Source organism: Vulpes vulpes, chromosome 3 (assembly GCF_048418805.1).
Source record: "Vulpes vulpes isolate BD-2025 chromosome 3, VulVul3, whole genome shotgun sequence".
Taxonomy (NCBI): Eukaryota; Metazoa; Chordata; class Mammalia; order Carnivora; family Canidae; genus Vulpes; species Vulpes vulpes.
In genome coordinates, this window is record NC_132782.1 from 67,528,759 (window position 1) to 67,549,298 (window position 20,540).

At 43.6% G+C, this 20,540-nt stretch overlaps 1 protein-coding gene across 1 annotated transcript in view; it reads left to right on the forward strand.

Moving 5' to 3' along the window:
- ADCY2 (adenylate cyclase 2) overlaps nt 1-20,540 on the forward strand; it is a 386,829-nt gene that overhangs the window by 219,374 nt on the left and 146,915 nt on the right. The gene's annotated exons all lie outside the window — the stretch shown is intronic.

The following is a 20,540-nucleotide window of genomic DNA, read 5'->3' on the forward strand; positions in this document are numbered from 1 at the left end:
TCTTAACCCCAGGGAATAGAATCTAAAGCTGTCACCCTGGTCTACATGGCCCCAAATGACCTGACCCTGACCAAGTTTCCCGCTTTATATCCTACCACTTTCCCCCAACGTAGGGCCTTTATACTTCTCCTCAAACAGTTTGGGTACATTTTGTAAAATGGCATTGACACTCACTGTTCCTTTGCTCCTGGCCTTCCTTCCGTGACATCTGTAGTCCAGCACCAGCCACTAGTGATAACCCTGGGGCTGTGGTATCTGACACAACATATCTGACACAACACGGCCATGGTTCTTCTGTCCCTGACTCTGCATGACTCTTCCACAGCACTTACCAATACACTGCATCGTTTCTCCTTTTCCCTGTTCTTTTTTTTTCTCTTTCGCTTTTTGTCATAACAGAAATCATCAAACTTCTTCTGTAAAGAACTAAATAGTAAATATTATAGGCTCTGTGGGCCAAGAGGCAAAATCAAGTCACTATTCTTATCAGAAGGCATATGGTTACATGCACACAGTCGCATACACTTTATATTCAAAAATCTAAAGGCCATTCTCAACTCATGGGTCATCTCAAAATGCGTGGGAGATAGGGTGTAGATCAGGAGCCATAGATTGAAGACCCCTGGTCATTATCACTCAGTAGAAAATAAGCATGAGAATAGGAGGGAATTTGAAAATGTGGCTTATCACTATGTCCGTGGCACTTAGAAGACAAAGACTGAAGACAGCTACAATAAAGAATGCTCAAAAAATTAAAGGAAACCATGCTTAAACAAGTAAAGGAAGATGCCATGGCCATGTCTCATCAAAGAGAGAATAATATCATTAGAGTGATATAAATTACAAAAAAAAAGCTAGTGGAAATTCTGGAATTAAAAATTCTATAACTGAAATGAACTAGTCACTAAAGTGGATGAACAATTTGAGTTGTCAGAAGAAAGAATCCGTAAACTTGACCAGTGGATAACCTGCAAACTGCCAAATAGAAAAAAGATAGAGAAAGATGAACTCAGCTTCAGGGAAATATAGGATGCCAGTAAGTGAACCAACATAAGCGAATTGGGAGTCCAGAAGACAGGGTGGAGAGAAAGACCCGGAAAAAGTTCAAAGAAACAATGAAGAGCATTTTCCCAAATTCAGTGAATCCAAGAATGTAAAAGAATCCAAGTAGGATAAATGCTAAAAGATCCACACCCAGACACTGCAGTAAAAATGCTGGAAGCCAATCACAAAGAGAAAATCTTGGAAGCAGAAAGAGAAAAATGTGTCATCACTTAAAGAGGAATCATAATAAGGTTAACAGCTGGCTTCTCATGCAAAATAATGGAGGCCAAAAAGCAATGGGATTGCATATTCAGAGTACTGAGAGAAAAAAACAACTTTCAACTAAGAAACCCATGTTAAGAGAAAAATAACAAACTCTATAAACATATATATGTTCTTTTCAAAGTTGGTTTAAAAGACATTGAATTGTATACATTAGTAATTATGCCAAGGTATTATTGAGGATGTGACATATATAGATTGAATATGTATAGCACACTGTGATAGCAGTAATTATGTACAATAACTATTGTACACAACAGTAATGGCACACAAAGGAGGAAGAATAAATAAATATTAAGAATGCTACCCTAAATTTTATATGGAAATGCAAGTGACACAGAACAGCCAAAATAATCCTAAAAAAGAAAAACAGATTCAAATCCTCATTCCTCTTGATTTCAAAACTTCCTACAAAAATATAGTAATCAAGTAAATGTGTTGCTGGTCTAAGGATAGAAATATAGATAGTTGAATAGAATTGAAAGCCCACAAATAAACCATCACATTTATAACCAATTGACTTTTGATGCAGGTGCCAATTCAATGAGTAAGGAATACTGCCTTCATTAAATTGTTCTGTGATAATTGAAAATCCATGTGCAAAAAAATTTAGCTGGATGTCTACCTCACACCATACAGAAAATTAACTCAGAATGGTTCAGTGATTTAAATGTAAGTGCTGGAACTATAGAAGTCTTATAAGAAAATGTAGCCACAAATTCTAATGATGTAGGATTAAGCTGGGTTTTTAGGTATGATATTGAAAGAAGAACAATAGAAAAAATAGGTAAGCCAGACTTTTCGCCAAAACTGAAATCTCTTGTGCTTCAAGAGACAGCATCGAGAAAGTGGGAATGATGGCTCACTGAATGGGAGAAAATATTTTCAAACCGTATTTCTGAGTAAGGACTGGTATCTAGAATATATAAAGAACTCTTATAACTCAGTGATAAAGAACAAAACAGTCTGGTTAAAAAGAGCCAAAGGATCTTCATATACATTTCTCCAGAGAAGATATAAGATATACAGATGGCCAATATACACATAAGAAAGATGCTCGTCATTAGCAGTCTGGGAAATGCAAATCACCACAATGAGGTATCACTTTACAGTCATAGGATGACTATGATCATAAAGACAGAATATACATGTTGTTGAAAATGTGGATAAATTGAAATCCTCATACACTGGTGATGGGATCGTAAAATGAGGACACTGCTCTGAAAAACAATCTGGCAATTCCTCAAAAGATTAAACATAGAGTTACCATATGAACCAGCAATTCTATTTTTAGGTAGCTACCCCAAAAAAGGGAAAACATATGTCCACACAAAAAAATTGTCCATAAATGTCCATGGCAGCACTATGCATTATTCATAATAGCTAAAAAGTGGTAACCACCCAAATTTCTAAACTCATTCTCCTAGGAATCTGCTCTCTGCTTATTTCATCTCATTGGCAGTGACATGCTACATGGTGTCAGAGAAGTGAAACCTTGCCTGACCCCATGCATTAGCTAGTCTTTATCTGCGTTTATGCTTTGTTGTTTACTGACAGCTGTCAATACATGCTAATATTCATCATCATCACCATCATCAGAACCCCTCCCTCAGAAACCACTGTTCTGTTGCCCAGCTCCCTGGGGTAGTTGAAGGCCATGCAATTGCCTTTTTCTTCCTTTTGTCTTTACTTAAAGGCAGTTTCTGCTTTTTGAGAGCAGTGTTTATGTGGCTGGGTCTCTGCTATTCCACTGGAGTGGCTTGCAAGCAGCTGTTTTACTGCCTCCAGGATAGAAGGAACTCTCCCCCACCCCACGTGTGTGTGTCCACAGACATGCACACGCGTGTACATATATTCCTCACCTACCCATCCCTTTTCTGTCCCTGGTTATGCAGGCTCAGTGAGAGTTAATATACAGTCTCTAGAACAGAGACCACCACGAATGAGGCACTGTATTCATCGTGCCCTTTTCTTTTTTCTTTTCTTTTACTTTCACATTGTTTAATTTAAATTCAATTTGCCAACATATAGTATAACACCCAGTGCTCATCCCATCAAGCACTCTTCTCAGTACCCGTCACCCCATCCCCACTCCCACCTTCCCTTCCACAGCCCTTTGTTTGTTTCTCAGAGTTAAGAGTCACTCGTGGTGTGTCGTCCTCTCTAATTTTTCCTACTCAGTTCCCCTCCTCATCGTGCCCTTTTATTTTCTATATTTGCGGATGTTATGTCTGGGGTCTTGTTGTTCCTGGTGACCCTGCCCCCTGTAGGCTAACCAGTTCATAGAGACTGTAAAGCACTTGCCTGTTGGTACACCTTCCGTATAAATCAGTCTGTCCCAGGCCCACACCCTGTCCCTTTAGTGGCTCATACCCCAGATGATTTTCCACTGGCCCCAGTCACCTGGGGGCTGGGTACCAGATGGCTAGGGACAGCCCTGGGACTTGCTGTCATTATTCAGACTGGCCTGTCCTAAGCCTGCTTTGCCTTGCCTTTCCCATCGAAATCACAAGAAAGCCTCTTGTGCATGTTTTGTCCCTCATGCCCTCTGCTTCCCCTTGACCCTAGTGTTTCCCATATGGCCTTACAAGGCATCCGATGGCTCTTACTTCTCATGTAAAGGGTAAAAACCTGTTCCTTCACGATGTTCTGTGTCTCTGTGTCTTACCACATCTGATTTTTTAAAACCCTCATTTTAAATCTTAAAACAAGACCGCCGAAAATGACAGCTGTTGGTCTCATGTATTCATTGTGATCTTTGACATTTGCACCAAGTGAGAAAGAATCAATTTAGATTGATTACTTCAGAATCAAGGAACATCCTGCTGGAAAGCATGTTTTGCAACACGAACCATGGAACAGTGGAAAATAGATTTGAGTAGAACAAGTGCACCTCCAGAAGCATGAAGCCCAAAGATTTGCCTCAGTTTTGAGCTCAGTGAGCATCTGCCAACCTTCCTTTCTAGGCCTCTGTGCCCTGTACATTCCAGCGCTCCTGTTGCCCTAAATAAAATGATGATTGGAGGGATGCCTGGGTGGCTCAGTAGTTGAGCTCTGCCTTTGGCTCAGGGCATGATCCCAGGGTCCTGGGATCGAATCCCACATCTGGCTCCCTGCATGGAGCCTGCTTCTCCCTCTGCCTCTGCCTCTACCTCTGTCTCTGCCTCTGCCTCTGTCTCTGCCTCTCTCTGTCTCTCTCTGTCTCTCTCTCTCTCTGTATCTCTCATAAATAAATAAGATCTTAAAAAAATAAAGAAATCATGATTGGAGAGGGTGAAAAAAATTCTGTCTCTAAAGAAATTCAGTTCTCCAGAGCCTTATGGAATAAGGGTCAAATATAAAAAGAAAAGAAAGTCAAATGAAGAGTCATTTTCCCACATCCTAATAAAACAGAATCGCATGAGACAGTACGGTTCCAAAAACTCCTCCCTGGGAACAGAAATGAGTGTTCTGTGTTTGTAGGAAGGTTGCCCAGGGAGTATTGTTTGCATAAAGAGAAACCGATGGGATGAATCGCTGATAATGACAATACCATTCCTTGGCGACTGGGCAAAGATGAGGGCGGCCGAGGGTGAAGATCTGTCCAGCAGCTTTGGAACTGCTTCCTCTTCATTCTGGATCTTGGAACGTCCAGGTGACCAGAGGCAGTGGGGATCCAGCCCGGGCCCCACGGATCGTGATTTAAAACACAGCACCGGAGGGTCCTTCTGTGAAGTCAGTCGTTGAGCAAGAATATAGAGGGGGAAAAAAAAAAAGAATATAGAGGGAAGGATGTAAAAACTGCAATTAGTTTAACGATGGCCTTCTACTAGTAGATATGCTGCATGTGTGTTAATAACTGTATCTGTTCAACTGCCTGAGGTTTCCAGCCTGGGGAGGAGATACACAGATGTTTATCACAGACATGAAAACTGATTGATATAACCACAAAAGGTAAAAGTTTTAAATCATTATCCAATTATTGCTGTGGGCACTTCTATTACCTTTTCTATGAAGTAGTGACATATATGAAAATAGTGAGCCATTTACATTTCTGAGAGACAGGGAGAGAAACAGCAGGAGGGTGGACTGCGAAGACGGATTAAAATTGCTGTTTCTTTTATTGGATCAAGATCCAGCTTTCAAGTATTAACCATAAAAATTTTGCCCTTGGGACACCTGGGTGGCTCAGTCGGATTGGTGTCTGAATCTTGATTTCGGCTCAGGTCATGATCTCAGAGTTGTGAGACTGAGCCCTGTGTTGGGCTCTGTGCTGGGCATGGAATCTGCTAAAGATTCCCTCTCCATCTCCCTTTGCCCTTCCCCCTGCTCACACATACTCTCTCTCTCTAAAATGAATAAGTAAATCTTTTTAAAAGTTACTTTTGTCCTTAATGTTTTTTAATGTGTGCAGATATAATAAACATTATAACAACAACAGAAAAATATTTCCTTTCCCTATCCTTGAAGGTAGGATAAGTTTGGAGTATGCTACTCAAAAACTGACCTCCTAAAAAAAAAAAAAAAAACTGACCTCCTTCGATATAATTATAATCCATGTTAATGATGAAGGGAAATCTTTGCATGATGCTCTGAAAAGCTCATCTGTCCTTTGGAATTCCGTTTTATCAGATTGACCACACAAGAGGAGCTCAGAGAAGTTCTATGTCTGGGTCTCCTTGACAGTGACGTGAAAGGTAACCTTTTGATGCAGATTATATTTTGCTGAACATGTGCATATTAAATCGACAGGCTGATGCTTGGATTGGGCTCTTTATGAGTATCTTGGAATTACTGCTTTTCCTTCATTTCTAAGAAAAGATCCTGTCTCCCTTTGTGACTTGCCCCGACCATGACACGCTGACTTTCAGTGCTACAGAAGTTTTACAGTGAACATTGCTGGAAAAGCAATAAAATGTCACCCAGAGGGAAAATAGAAGAATAGGAAAACTAAAGGAAAAAAAGAGAGAAGGAGATTTGAGAATGGACAGAAAGAGTAATTTTGATGACCGGGTCCTTTGCACGTTCCTTTTTGTTGGAGCTGATGTTGTAATTTCCTTGAGCTGTCTAGTGCTGTGGATGTAGACAGGAGGGCTTGCATTCATGTGCAAATTACTGGCAGCTCTGTTGATGGGGTTTATTTTTTTGCACTAAGTATAATTACTCAGAAATTTGGATCTCAAAGTATGTCCTTCTCTGTTCTTTTTTTTCTCCATGATGACTCCCATAACACGGGCCTGGAATGTGGTGGATTCAGGAGCCAGCCAGCCAGGGTTTGGGTTTGGTTCACTTGTGAGCTGTCAGGCAAGTTACTCTCTTTGGCCAAACTTCCAAGATACAAGAAAACAGGATGATAATCATTTCATGCCATGTTGCGGTATCTAGTGAGGATTAAGTAAGGGGTGTAAAGAGTTTATTCTTTTCCTACCACAAAGAGCTCAATAACTACTGGGTAGTTTATTATTCTATAGATAATCTCTTTTTTAATTTAAATTCAATTAGTGAACATATACTACATATTTAGTTTCCAAAGTATTGTTCAGTAATTCATCAGTTGCATATAACACCCAGTGCTCATCCCACCACGTGTCCTTCTTCATGCTCATCACCCAGTGACCCTGTCCCCCGCCCTCCTCCTCTCCACTGACCCTCAGTGTGTTGCCTAGAGTTAAGAGTCTCTCATGTTTTTTTTTCCCCTCTCTGATGATTTCCTGTTCGTTTTCCCTCCCTTCCCCTATGTTCTTCTGCTCTGTTTCTTATATTCCACATATGAGTAAAACCATATGACTGTCTTTCTCTGATTGACTTATTTCACTAGATATTCTATATGTGCCTTATTATTTGGAACACTGGAGATGCCATGAGAAATAGCTGCCAATTGATTTGAGCAAACATGACTGTCATCTCCTGCAACTGAGCTGCATTGTTTTCACATGTTTAATGGGCATAAACTAACATGCAGATTTTCCCCTAACACAGGAAACACGAGGTCTCAAATATTGTAAACTCTTACCACCACTCAGGAAGAATAAATCTTGGCTCCTGGGAGAGGAGCCAGTTTGTGGAGCAGATTAGAAGTTCAGTGTTGGATTGAAATGTAAGAGGTTTGTTAAAAATCCAAGGAGAATTGTGGAGAAGACACTGGGGTCTGTGAGTCTGGAATCCAGGGCTGTGGGCTGGAGGTACATTTGAGAACAGCCGGCAGCTGGAGAGCATTCAAGGTTCAGAGTTTGGGCATAGCCACCAAGAGGCCCCAGTATTCAGAGGCCAGGAGAAAAGGACATGGCAGCAGAGGGCCCTGAGAAGGGATGGTCGCTGCAGCAGGGGGGAGCCAGGCCAGTGCTGGCTTTTGCACTGCATGCTACTGCAAGCATGCCTCCTTTCATTTGTGCTTTGCTTTCTTGCATTTTATTTTTATGAATTGAAGGCTGGTAGCAGCCCTGTGACCAGCAAGTCTATCAGCACCGTTTTTCCAACTGCTTTTCCTCATTTTGTGCCTGTGTCACATTTTGGTCCTTCTCTCCATATTCCAAGCTTTGTCCTTATCATTCTATGTGTTGCAGTGATCTGTGATCCGTGGTTGCAACTTGCAGAGAGCGCAAGTGATGGTTAGCATTTTTTAGCAATAAACTACTCTTTAATTAAGGTATGTACATCATGTTTTGGACATAATGCTACCACACACTCAAGAAACTACAGTTTAGTGAAAACATAAGCTTTAGAGGCACGGGGACACCAAAAAAATTCATTGACTCCCTTTGTCATGATGCTCACTCTATTGCGGTATTCCAGAACCCAGAACCAAACCAGGTATCTCTGAGGTGTGTCTGTAGAGGGTGTCAGGAGGGAGGGAGCCGTCTGCTGTGTCCTGAATGGGAGCTGCTCTGACAGGATGGTGAGGGAGAGAGCCGCCTAGCATGGGGTTCAGCAAGGACGGGAGGGAGGCATTGGAGGAAGACTGGAAGTCTGCTCTCTGGGGGAGCTGGCTACTAAGGGAAGCTGAGATGGAGAAGTGGTCAAGAGAGGATTATGTTAAACATGGGAGAAAGAGCAGCACAAGTGTACACCGCTGAATGGTCTCTGCTGAATGCAGAGAAAGAAAATGGATGTTGCAAGAGGCAGGCAGCTGCCTGGAGCCACATCCTGGAGTAGGAGAGAAGCAGGGAGCTCTAGTGCACACGGACAAGCGGAACTTCCCTGGGAGCAGGACCGGTCATTCTGTACTTCCAGGTGTTACTGGCAGTACACAGACAGATGCTGGGAGGTGGTTATCCTGCCCACCTTTCATTAGAGTTATGTCTGTTCCTGGCTTCTCAGTTTATGAATTTATCATTTCCTTGTGCTCTTCCATTTGCTCATTTTCATGTTTCTAAACGCTCCACCTGGCTCACCTACCACTCACCTGGAGAGATGGCAAGACGCGGGTAGTCTGTAAACACTGCTATCACTATAAATGTGAATGGCAGGAGAAATGTCACTGCCCAGATTCGAGCATCAATAGCATGAATAAGTAACCCATGAGGTCTTCAAACACTAGAAAGTAAAGCCCAACCTTGAGGTGTGGAAGAGTTCATTTAGGAAAAACAGGGCAGGTGAGCACTGCTTACTGGCAGTTGTGCATTTCTGAAACACGTGCTCGGGAGATACTAATGGCCAGAGCATGGATGTTTCCATCAAGCTTCCGAAGTATGTGCTTCTAAAACCCTGTTAGATTTTAGACATGGAGATATCTAGAGACATATGTCTGGGTTTGGGGGTTGATGCCTCCCATGAATGTCCGTTGGCTCTTGTGAGAACAGGAGCCAACAGCAGGTATTTCTAGGTGTCCCAGGGCTGGAACCACATGGTCTATCAGTAACTGCAAATTGATTGTGTCACAGAGGGGTCCTATGTTTATGGCATCCTATCAGGCTGTGTTTCTTTGTTGCTTTTATTGCTTTTTCTGAATGTTTTTAAGACCAAGTAACAGAAGTATAAGAAAGCATGAGTTTTGTTCTCAGAAGTAACCATACTTGTTATGACCATGTTTGCCGTAGATTAGGTACTGTGAAAACACAACGCAAAGCCCCCGCCCACCCGTGTCCAATCTTCATTTGGGAGACAGCCTCCAGAGCTGGACAGTTGGGGTCCAGATGCTTCCCGAAAGCCTGTTGTGAGCTGTGTCTCATAAAAGAACAATATTTGTGATGTTGCTATTGGGAGGCTTCTGACCCATAAAAAGCTCTCTACAAATGTGAGCTGCTGTTTATGAAACATTTTCTTAAATGTTTTTCAATGATTATCTACTGATGCTGTACTTTTAAATTTTTCAGGCATGTTTAAAACAAGAGAAGTCCATTGATTCATAGGCTTGCTGAGAGAATTGATTGGGGAAGAGAAGTTCATTTACTAAATACTGGTATTGAACAAAAGGACATAGAAGGATCTGTGGTGACCAGTGTTTTGAACCTATCACATAGAAGTGAACCTGGGGTCCCCATTGTCTGGGTAGCCAGGCAAACAGCCTTTCCCACCTCAGCCCCCAGAGCCTCCAGATGGCAGCATTTGGTCACTTCATGCCTAAAGCAAGATGGCAAGAGAGGCAATAAAGTTCACTTCACCGTGTTTAGGTGGATATGGGATAGAAATCCCTCAGAAGGAAGAATAATGGTATGTGCTGGGTTCGCGTATAAGGAGGAGTGAGAAGAGCACCTGGTTGCATAGCCTGCTATCTCTGGATCTGTCACATCCGGAACTTGTACTAACGTGCACTGCCAGATGGAGGGTACCAGTGGCCAGAGCAGGGGGAGCAGTGGACAGTTGGCAGTCAGCGAGGCTGATTGAGTGTCTGCCTCCCTTACCATGGACACTTGGTAGAAATGCACAGACCAGGGTGAAATCTTCTGGAAAAAATGGCAGGGGCTGTATGATACGAGCTCTGCCTTGAATACTAAGTAACAGGGAGGGTTGAGCAGGACTCGACGTGTCCCAGGATGGTTAACCACAGTTCCCCATCCCCATGCATCTATGCCTCCTGTGCATCCCTGTGTCTGTGCTCTGCCCTCACCCCATCCCCACACACACCCCCATGTACACACACACAAGCCTTCTTGATTCTCACCCCATAAGCAAAGTGCTCAGTAGAGCCCTTCTCTTTTATTCTTCCCTCCTAGGGGTTTAACTCACATGGAGGATTAATGCCCTAGGTTCTTGAATCAAGGATCAGAACAAATGCCTACTGTGTATCTCTGAAATGACTTCTCAGACCAAAATATCTAGGCAAGGGTCACAGTATGCCTTCAGATGTGCACAATCCAGACCTTTGGTTTCCTCTCTCTGCTGAAAATCAGATGCCATCATTCCCTGCACATACTTTTCCTGCAAAGCCATAAGGCCCTGCAAAGGCATCAGCTGTGACTATGGTGTCCTGCCAGCCATCAAGGCTGCTAGAAGAAACCATGTTGAAAATAAGTGTTCATGGCATTCAGGGCCCCAGCCCCCTGTCGCCGGTTGCCCTGCCTTCCTTGACTTCTCTCAGCATTCTGATTGGTGGTCCAAGCCAGAAAATGCAAGCCAGATGACCGCTTGGCACCTCCAAAGCCTTTCCTGAACCCTCCCTCTCTTCCTCAGAGTTTTCTCATGAACAGACAGATCCCTGTAACCCCTCTTCTGGGGATTTTTCTGCTCTTGGGCTGTGCTGTTCATTGCTATGTTCACTTCATGCTTTCTCTGACAAGTCTGTTTTCCCTCTTCAGCAGTGAAGAAAGTTGTGTTCATTGAAGCACTTCGGTTGAGAACCCAAAGCAAAGGAAATGGGAAGCCGAGTTATTAATCATGAATCCATTAGGGGTCTCCAGAGAAACAGAACAAATAGGGTGTATGTGCACACAGAGAAGGAGAGGTGTTGCAAGGAATTGGCTCCCACAGTTACGGAGGCCAGTGAGTCCCAAATCTGCAGGGTGGGCCGGCAAGCTGAAGGCCATGGGGGAGCCAGGGCAGATCAGATCCAATGGCCATCTGCTGCAGAATTCCTTATTGTCTAGGGAGGGGGACAGCCTTTGGCTCTACTCAGGCTTTCACTTGATCAAATGAGGCCCAGACCCATTATGAAAGTAATCTGCTCTACTCCAAGGCCACTGATTTCAACATAAATCTCATCCCAAAACACCCTGACTGAAATATCCAGAATAACCTTTGACCATGCAGCTAGGCACAACTGGGCACGTCAGATTAACCATTGTGCCAGGTTTTCTTGGTGCTTTGGTTTAAAACCTTAAGATGGATTTCATGTGAAGGATCTCTGGAAAACTAGCTGATCACTCAGGTACAGAGACAAAAGACCAAGTCATGCCATCACCTGGAGCTCTGCAAGGGTTCACTGTCGGCATGGATATGGTTCTCCTTATTCAGCAACTGTTTGCTCTATTCAGTTTGGTTACAGTTAAATAATGTGTAATTATTTAGCTCTCTCCAACACAGTGTAATTTAAGATGAGATTTGGCATAAATCAAAGCATCTTCTTCGTGTGTGAGAGAGTGTGTGTGTGCATGTGTGTTCTAGTCAGGAGCTTCATAGCAGCCGAGCCCTGTCCTGTACAGGGGTGCCATCACTTGCCACCGCTTTGGAATGAAAGGAAACTGGGAAACTGATACGAAAATCATCGTTGTTTCTCTTTAAACCTGCTGAAAAGTCTAGCAGTTTGTGTTGAAACCCAGAGCTCTGTGGTTTCTAGGAGTGATATGTGCCAGTTACTCCTCAAATATCCACAGCTTGTAACAGGACACTTGTGGGACTAGGACATCGAGTTACTAAGAGTAAATAATGCCTCTGCTACGAGCCAGTTCCACCAGACTGATGTAAATTAGAGGGAACCCTTTCATGATGCTCATCAGTTTGCACAAAAGCAGAACTTTTCTGTCCAGGTGCTCACAGAGCATCTTCATTTACCTAGGACCAGCTTTCCAGGCTCTGGTGTGGGAATTAACCGGCAATGACATGCAGATTGGGCAGACTAAGGAAGCGTGATAACCGAGTATGGAAGGACATGTGTGAGAGTGAACACTTAACTTCCACGACTCTGCTTTTCACCGTAATTCTTTGCTTCTCTGCTCCCAAATCTAGGTTTTTCAGCCCAGAGTGAAGTAGCTATGGCAACGCAGGAATTCTCCAGGGAGAATGGGGGTGGGGTAAGGCCCTCTTCAGTAGGTAAACCTCAACCGTTGGGACATCACTACAGAGCCCACCGACCTGCAGCCCCCTGGACACGCAGAGCTCCCCCTTGCCTCATTCCTCTTTCTCCTTCCCTCTCCCCCTCCCCCACCTCCCTTCAAGCTGACTGACACTGAGGCATCACCCCCAGGAAGCCACCCAAGAATAACGTCCATAAGTGGCAGTATGTGCTGACAGTGTTGCCTATGAAGCCCCACGCTGACATGTAACACTCTGGATCAACCTTGTCCTTGCTGGCTATCCCCAGTGGCCCAAGTTGGGTATGAAGGGCCCAATTAACAGCCCCCTTGTCGCTCTGCCTGAGGTCAGACTTGAACTGAGTTATAAACAGAAGTCAGAGAGATGGAGATCAGAATATCACTTCCACTGTTGATGCAGTTCTCTTGGAAAACTTGGCTTGGATCTGAGTTGAAACTGGTGGTAAGTCAGTTAACCCTGGTCCATGGTGGAGATAAACAGCTGCAGGACCCCCCCAAAACTGGAGATGCTCCCCAAGAAAATTTAAGACAATGAGGAGTAGATAAGAAATGAGCATGCTTCCAGAAAAGAAATGGGTACGGGAGGGACTGTATTGGACTCAGGATGCTCAGATCCTTCTCCAAAGGGGCATGAGAAGGGCATGTATGAGAAAAGGTTGTGGTCTCTATCTTTGCATCTTGAGCAAGTGGGTTAGTCAGGGTTCTCCAGAGAAATAGAACCAATAGGAGGTGTGTGTGTGTGTGTGTGTGTGTGTGTGTGTGTGTGTGTGTGTAGAGAGAGAGAGAGAGAACTTTATTTTAAGGAGTTGTTTTGTGCAATTTGGGGGCTACTGGCAAGTCCAAAATCCAGAGGCCAGGTCGGTAGGCTGGACGTGCAGGTAAGAACTGATGTTTCAGTCTTGAATCTCATGGCTGGAAGCTCGGGCAGTACTTCTGTGTTGCAGTTTGGAGGCAAAATTCCTTCTTCTTTGGAAAATATTGGTCTTGTTCCTAAGGATTTAAGCTGATTGCACGAGGCCCCCACACATTATGGAGGGTTATTTGCTTTACTTCAAATCAACTGATTGTGAATGTTAATAATGTCTTTAAAAAGAACCCTTTAGAGCAACATTCAGATAGTGTTTGGCCAAACAACCGGCCACTTTAGTCTTGCCAAGTTGACAGATGAAGTTAACCATCATAGCACAGAAGCCAGAAGAGGCAGCAGTAGAGATCTGGGGGTGGGGGGCATCCTTCCACATGCTTTTAGAGGCAGAATTCATTCTCCCCAACACCAAGCACCATCAGTCTCCTATAAATATTCACCACATGTGTGACTTTCCCAAAGGCGGTGGATTCTTTTATTTCTTTAGAAGCCAGCAAAGGGTGATTTGGGCAGGGAGGCATGGCTCTAAGGCAGAGGGCAGTAAACTGGTTTTAACTGTGTATACTTAAGGGTAAACATTTTAACCACACACCTTGGCATGTGCATTTGTTTATTCATAAAATATGTATGTTCACTTTTCATGGACTTCATAAACACAAATTAGAAATAAGGAGAGAAAACAATGAAAATATTTTCATTTACTTTTTAAATGCTTCACAAATACACAAGACTCTTATTCAGTATTATTCATAAGAGCATTTGTGATGGAAGATGCTTTGTTGTTTGGGAAAGTTTTGGTTAACACTTTGCAACAGAACGCTTGCAAGTTCTGCACAGAAGTTTGGTATATTCTGACACTTGATTTAATAGCCAAACGATCGAAATGAAAGAATCTGTGACTGGGTCGTTCAATCGTTAAACTCATTTTTCAATCCTGTCCACACTTACACAGAGATTTTTTTATGAAATTCAGCTGTAAACTCTTCATCTTTTCCTGATGTCAATCAGTTCTCCTTGTAAATCAACCAGAAGGTATTGCATTTTTATTTTTTAGCAAATGGGTTCAAGATGTACTGAATCTTCATTTGGGAGATTTTAGCTGAATTTTAAAATTCCTTTCTAAGGAATACAAATGTACAAATATGAGAGTTTGTATATTGTTTCTGGCAAGAAAATCACATAAGGAGAAATTTTTAAATGTCTGCTTTTCAAATGGTTCCTTCATAACGTGTTCTTACAAAAAAATCATTTCTCCTTCATGGCTAAAATAACAGTTTTACATTGAAAGGACAAATTAATTGTGTCTGTGTGTGTATGTATTTGTGTGTGCACACAAAAACATCCCTTAGTTAATATAATATTACAAGTTTTTTGGCATGACGGGAAACATCAACAAATTTGGACTCCTACAGTTTTGACCAAAAATAAGTAAATAAATAATTCCTCTTTAAGTTTAATGACTTTTTAACTAGAACACTACTGTGTGTTGTGAAAGTCCATCATATTAAGAAGTTTTGTACAGATTTCACTCTGCAGAATGAACCACACAGAAGACATTACAGAACAGGGGCATTGCCACATGTCAGGACCTGCTCTGACGTGCTGTCATGTAACCCACCAGATGAGGGGGCCAGCTCCAGCGCTCTGCTCAGGAAGCCCTCTCTTCTGGCAGGTGTTCCCTCTGTTGTGGATGATAGTCCTGTATGGCAGTCACCTCCAGAGGGTGTTGTTGTCAATCAAGATACTAAATAGCAGGATAGGATACCTTTCTTACTTTTAATTTTAAAAGATAAGTAAAGAGAACTTCTCGTGTTTTCTTCATACCCCCTGTGAATCCCTGTTCTACAGAAAACCTTATCTCCAATCCAGAAATCAGGGAACCCTCATTATGAGGTTATCTATTTTGGCAAATGTTATTAATTGGTCATATTAAATAAGTGTTAGTAGAAGCAACATGACTAGAAGACATCCAGTTAAGGAGAGACTGGGAGATTTATCCTGGGCCCGAAGTCTGTGGTTTGTCACAAGGGTTAAATTGTCACGCTAGAGACAGAGGAAACCTGCTCAGGTGCTCACAGCCACATCATAAGCTGCATGGGTTCACCAGCCCTGCTCCGAAGCCCGTGCAGAGTTCATTCTGCATCCATCAGGTTCCTTCCCAAGAAGGCCCAGGTCCACTGGTCCTGGAGCCACATTTCTAACATAGTGTATGAGTTTCCTATTGCTGCTGTAATGAATCACTGCAAACTTTGTGGCTCTTTCAGTTTCTGGAGGTCAGAAGGCTAAAATGGGTCAGTAGGGCTTGTTCCTTCTGAAGGCTCTAGGAGGGGGCTTTTTTTTTTTTCCTTTTCCAGTGTTAAAAAATGGTAGAAGACAATTTAGGTAATACAAACAAATTTTATTTAACACTTCATGAAGCAGACAGTCTCTATTTGGAGAACCGCAAAATGGGGCAGAAGGCAAGCAGCTTTTATAAGATAATGAATAAAGAACAAGAAGGAGGAAAGTAGATGATATCTGATTGGCTGGGGCCACATAGTCAACTCATTTGGGGTAAGAAAGAACAAGGAAGTAAGTACAGAGCTCAGAGGTGGCTTGGTGTTTGGGGACTGGCTGGGTGGATATACTGCATCTTGGGACAAGTGCAACATTTACAGGGACATAAGAGTTACCTAAATTTCTGTTTGCTATCATGGCAGCCTGGGCAGGAACAGCACCATCTTGAGCCTAAAAATTATTTTCAAATCTAGTTTCCAGAGGCTGCCCACAAACCTTGGCTTGGGGGCCCCTCCAGCTTCAAAGACATCTTCCCATATCTCTCTCTCTCTGAGCCCATGGTCACATTGCCTTTCTCTGTCTTTGACCTTCTTTTCTCCCTAAGAGTCCTTGGGGTTATACTGGGCCCAACTAGATAATCAGGATAATCTGGATAATCTTATCATCTCCAAATCCTTATTTCAATCACATGTGCAAAGTCCCTTTTGCTATTCACAGGTCCTAGAATTAGCATATGGATGTTTCTAGGTGGCTGTCTTCAGTCTACTAGCATGGCCTCATCACCTTTGTGAACAACCATGAGTCAAGTTATAATTATGAAAGATGCTGGTCCAGCACAACTCATATACCAGAAACAGAAGAAGATTGTAGATTTTAGGGAAATGATAATGGGGTCAAAGGGAAAATAGAACTCCTTAGATTAGGATATAATCATTTTCTAATCAAGCAAATGTTCAAAATGTAGCAGCAATCAGTATTCTGGAAGCAAGAGGCCATTGGCAAATATATCTCTCCCATTCCAAGGACACAGGCAGAAACTCAGCTGAGACTTCTTCATCCAGCTGTTGCAAATACATACAACAGCTGCTGCCCCTTCTATGGCCTAGCTGCCACCAGCCTGGAAGAAGCCGGCTCTCTCCCTCCCCAACCCTCCCAGCAGACAGACGCCCTCGTGCCTCCGGCTGGCAGCCCTGCACTGCAGCTGTAGTGCTTTCTGTTCTATTTTTAATTTATAGTGCTGGGACCATGGTTGTTTTACTAGCATTTCACATGATTTGGAACACATTTTATGTTAGGTCTAGAAGAGCTTCACCCACAGTGCTATTACCTTTATCCCCAGACTGCTTGGGTTGGAATTGTCTGCCCTGAGCCCCCACTTACCTGGATGGCATCCAGGTAAGGCTCTTCACAGATCTCCCTGACAGATGGCATTTCCTGGTCATTAGGTCTGGGGAAAGAATGTCCCCAGAAAACAAGATTTTTATTTAAGGGCTTCTTAGAAGGCAAGGAGAGCATAGAGAAATGCTGAGTACCCTTGCCATACTCAGAAACATGGTCAGAAACTTAGGAAGAGCAGGAAAATCAGGAGATTGGTCAGAGTTGACCCAAACTTCCAACTATTTGCAGAGTGGTCTACGGTCTTCCTCTCCATGGAACATGGGCCATGCTTCTTAGGTCTGCAGAGAAGTCCAGCACAGTGACTCAGCACATTCATATATACCCAGTTTGAATTAGCCAAAGACAACCAAACAGTCTTTAGTAAATTAATATATTAAACTGGGTTAAGTAGATGTTGGAGGCCCAGTCGAATAATCCAGAAGAGTTAGACTCTATGAATATGTCAATATGGTAACCTCTTGATATTTATATCACTAGAATCACTAAAACTACTAATTAGTATCTATTAAATGATTACAGTGGACAGAGTTATGTACATATTTTCTAGATTGATACAGAATTAGGGGGGGAAAAACGGGAGGAGGAGGAGGAGGAAATAAATCCTATACAGCAGCACCAGCCCATCACCCAGACCTTCCCTTGGGAAAAGCTTAGTTGCACGTTTCCTAGAGACCCCTGGCACCGTCACCATTCACTCCAAAGTGACAGTTGGCTCATGTCTTTGCATATGCTCCTTGTATTTGCAACACCTCACTTTTGAGGCCTTTAGCCTAATGCCCAAGACCACAGTGCCCACCAGGAGACTTCAGGACTGTGACTTTTAATTGAGAGACTCTGAAGATACCATGTCTACTGCATTAGTGGGCTGATGGGATCCCATGTGCAAGAACAAATGTAGCATGTTCCTTCAGAGCCCTTAGGAAGGGCCTGGAATGGAGCTCATCTATATGTGGCCACTTTCATGATCCTGATCCTTGAACACCGGTTCTTCTGGAAGACCAGTAGAAGCCCCCCATAGGACAGAGCCCTGTGTGAGACTGGTGGAGGGAACATATTAGGGGCAGGCCCAAATGCATTGAGTCAAGATTCTGCGAGTGGGACTCACTCGCAGGCTCACCTTACGTGGAGTTTTGCATATCCTAGGACTCTCTCAGAAGGAGATTTTGCTCTGTGCTACCTGGGAATCTATGCAATGGGAATTGCAGGGGTGCAAGAGCATCTGAAGAAACTCAGCAGGCTGGGCTAGAAGGTGTTTTTCAAAAGATGACTCTTTGGAGACACCCCATGTGGATCTCTGATGCCTAAAATAGCCAGTCCATTTCTTTTAGCACAAGCTAGCTGGAAGCTCACAGGTTCAGTATGCCAATGTGCTATAAAGTAGAAATGGGTTTTCAAGGTAACACTAGCAATGTCTCTTTATGGAAACCATCAAAATTGAGGTTATAGGAACCTTTCAAAAGAATCTCTTCATAAAACTTCCAATAAAAACATTTAATGGCAAAAGATGGGCCAAAATAACCTAAGGAACAGAGCCGCAAATTGTTCAATCTGAAAACAGGCGAGTTGTTTCTTCTTCTCACTGCTGAATTGAAAACTCATTTTTAAAATTCTGCTTCAATTGTAAAGAACTATTTCTGTTCTCCAATAAGACTTTTGCTTTCAAAGAGGGACAATAAGAAAAGGCTCTCTTTATCAGCAAAGTGAGACACTCCGTGCTCTCTCTCCTGCCCTACCATCTGTCCTTGCCCTCTTCTTCTGCTGCACTGAGTGATCACGGGTGTCCCCTGGATGTCCTGGGTGTCTACCTGGGTGACCACCATGCTAGCTTCCCACGTGGTGGCCAAGCCTTTCTCCCCAGCCAGGGCTGACCTTTCCATTTGGATGTCCGGTGACCTGATCTGTCAGCAACCAGAGCGTGTGACCCACTCTTGGGAGCAGACTCACATGCCCCAAACATCAAAAGCAGAAGGCAGAGCATTTATGGACCTGCACTGAGAAATCCCGCTATTGCCTGAACACGATGCTCACATTTGCAGGGCAGTTCATGCTCCATGAACTATTGGAGGTTCGTGATCTTCGTATATTACTTATGCCGCAGAACAAGAATTGGAATGAGCAGAGCTGGAGGGATTGCTCTAAGGAGGGGTTGCCAGTGCCCACTTGCTGCCCTCATCTCCTCAGTGGGGGTCCACATGGCCACATTATGAACACTGGTGGTCCTGAGCCTGCCTGGTCTCTCCCTGGGCAGCCAGAGAGACCATCACCAGCTTCGTCTCCTGTTTCCTTTCCCTGTACTTGCATTGCTGCCCAGCCTGTCACTCTTGCTCTCCACTGGGTTGTGACAAGCCAAGCCCTTCTGCAGCATGTTACTCTTGACGATGTCTGTTCTGGGTCTATTTGTGTTTGTTTTTTGGTATAATTCCTAGAGAAAAATCTTACATCCCTTTTTCCAGGTTGCAGGAGGGAGAGGAACCACCTCCCCTTGTGCCTATATGCTGCCTACACATTAAAGATGCCATTCTCTTGGGCTGCCTGGGAGGATGGCAACTGTATTTATTTAGTGCCCACATCATGCCAGAAACATTCCATGTTTTTATTAGCAACTTCAACGAAAACATGCTGGGTCGGCAGAACTTATATTGTCGAGGACAGAAGTAAGATTCTGATATGTGAAGTCCCCAAGATCACAGAGCAACGGATAGGGATCAAGATTGTAGCCCCTGTTGTCTGGATCTACTTGCCCTGCCCTTTTGCCCACCCCACAGAGCCCTGGGGCTAGGGGTCCGCTTGCCCTCCTCCTTCCTGCTCCATTCTGTCCCACCGTGGGTCCTGTTCACTGATTCTATTCCCTGGACTGATCTTCCCACCTGTGTCTCATCTGTACCATGGAACGTAACTCATGCTACACTGAAGTCTGCTGCTGACACTGATGTCAGCTGCTGGGATCTGTGTCATGCCTGAGCACTTCTGCTCCCACTCAGAACTCCTGCCGGTAGGGTTGGTTTTGTAGATGCAGTCCTGGCATTTGGTGGGATCATCACATGATTATCAAGAGCTGTGTGGAGGGAGGGAGAAAAGCCTACTGCCAGCATAGATGAAAGAACTGTTTGATGCCCAGGGGCTGATAAACTATCTCACAAGCTGTCCAAAGGAGAGACGTTTACTTCTCTCACTCCTTGGCTTTTGCATTTCCCTGGTGGGGAAGAGTATAATCTCCAACAAAGAAAATGTGGTATTTTGGCAAGGATGATTTATGTGGCTGGGAAAGAGAAGCATCAGCCTTCTCCATGCCTGTTCCACCCTCAGGTTCCAACATGTACAAGATGTTTGGGCAAGGACTGCGTGATCCACTGTCAGACCATCCAGAAATATTAGTGAGATCTGAGAATGGCGGGACCTGTATTCTTGATGACTTTCCTCTGCTTCCAAATTCCAAAAGACTCTTCTTTTTTGAGTGATTATAGTTCAGTATTTGCTATGTGATTCATCAGCCTCTCAATACTTATGAC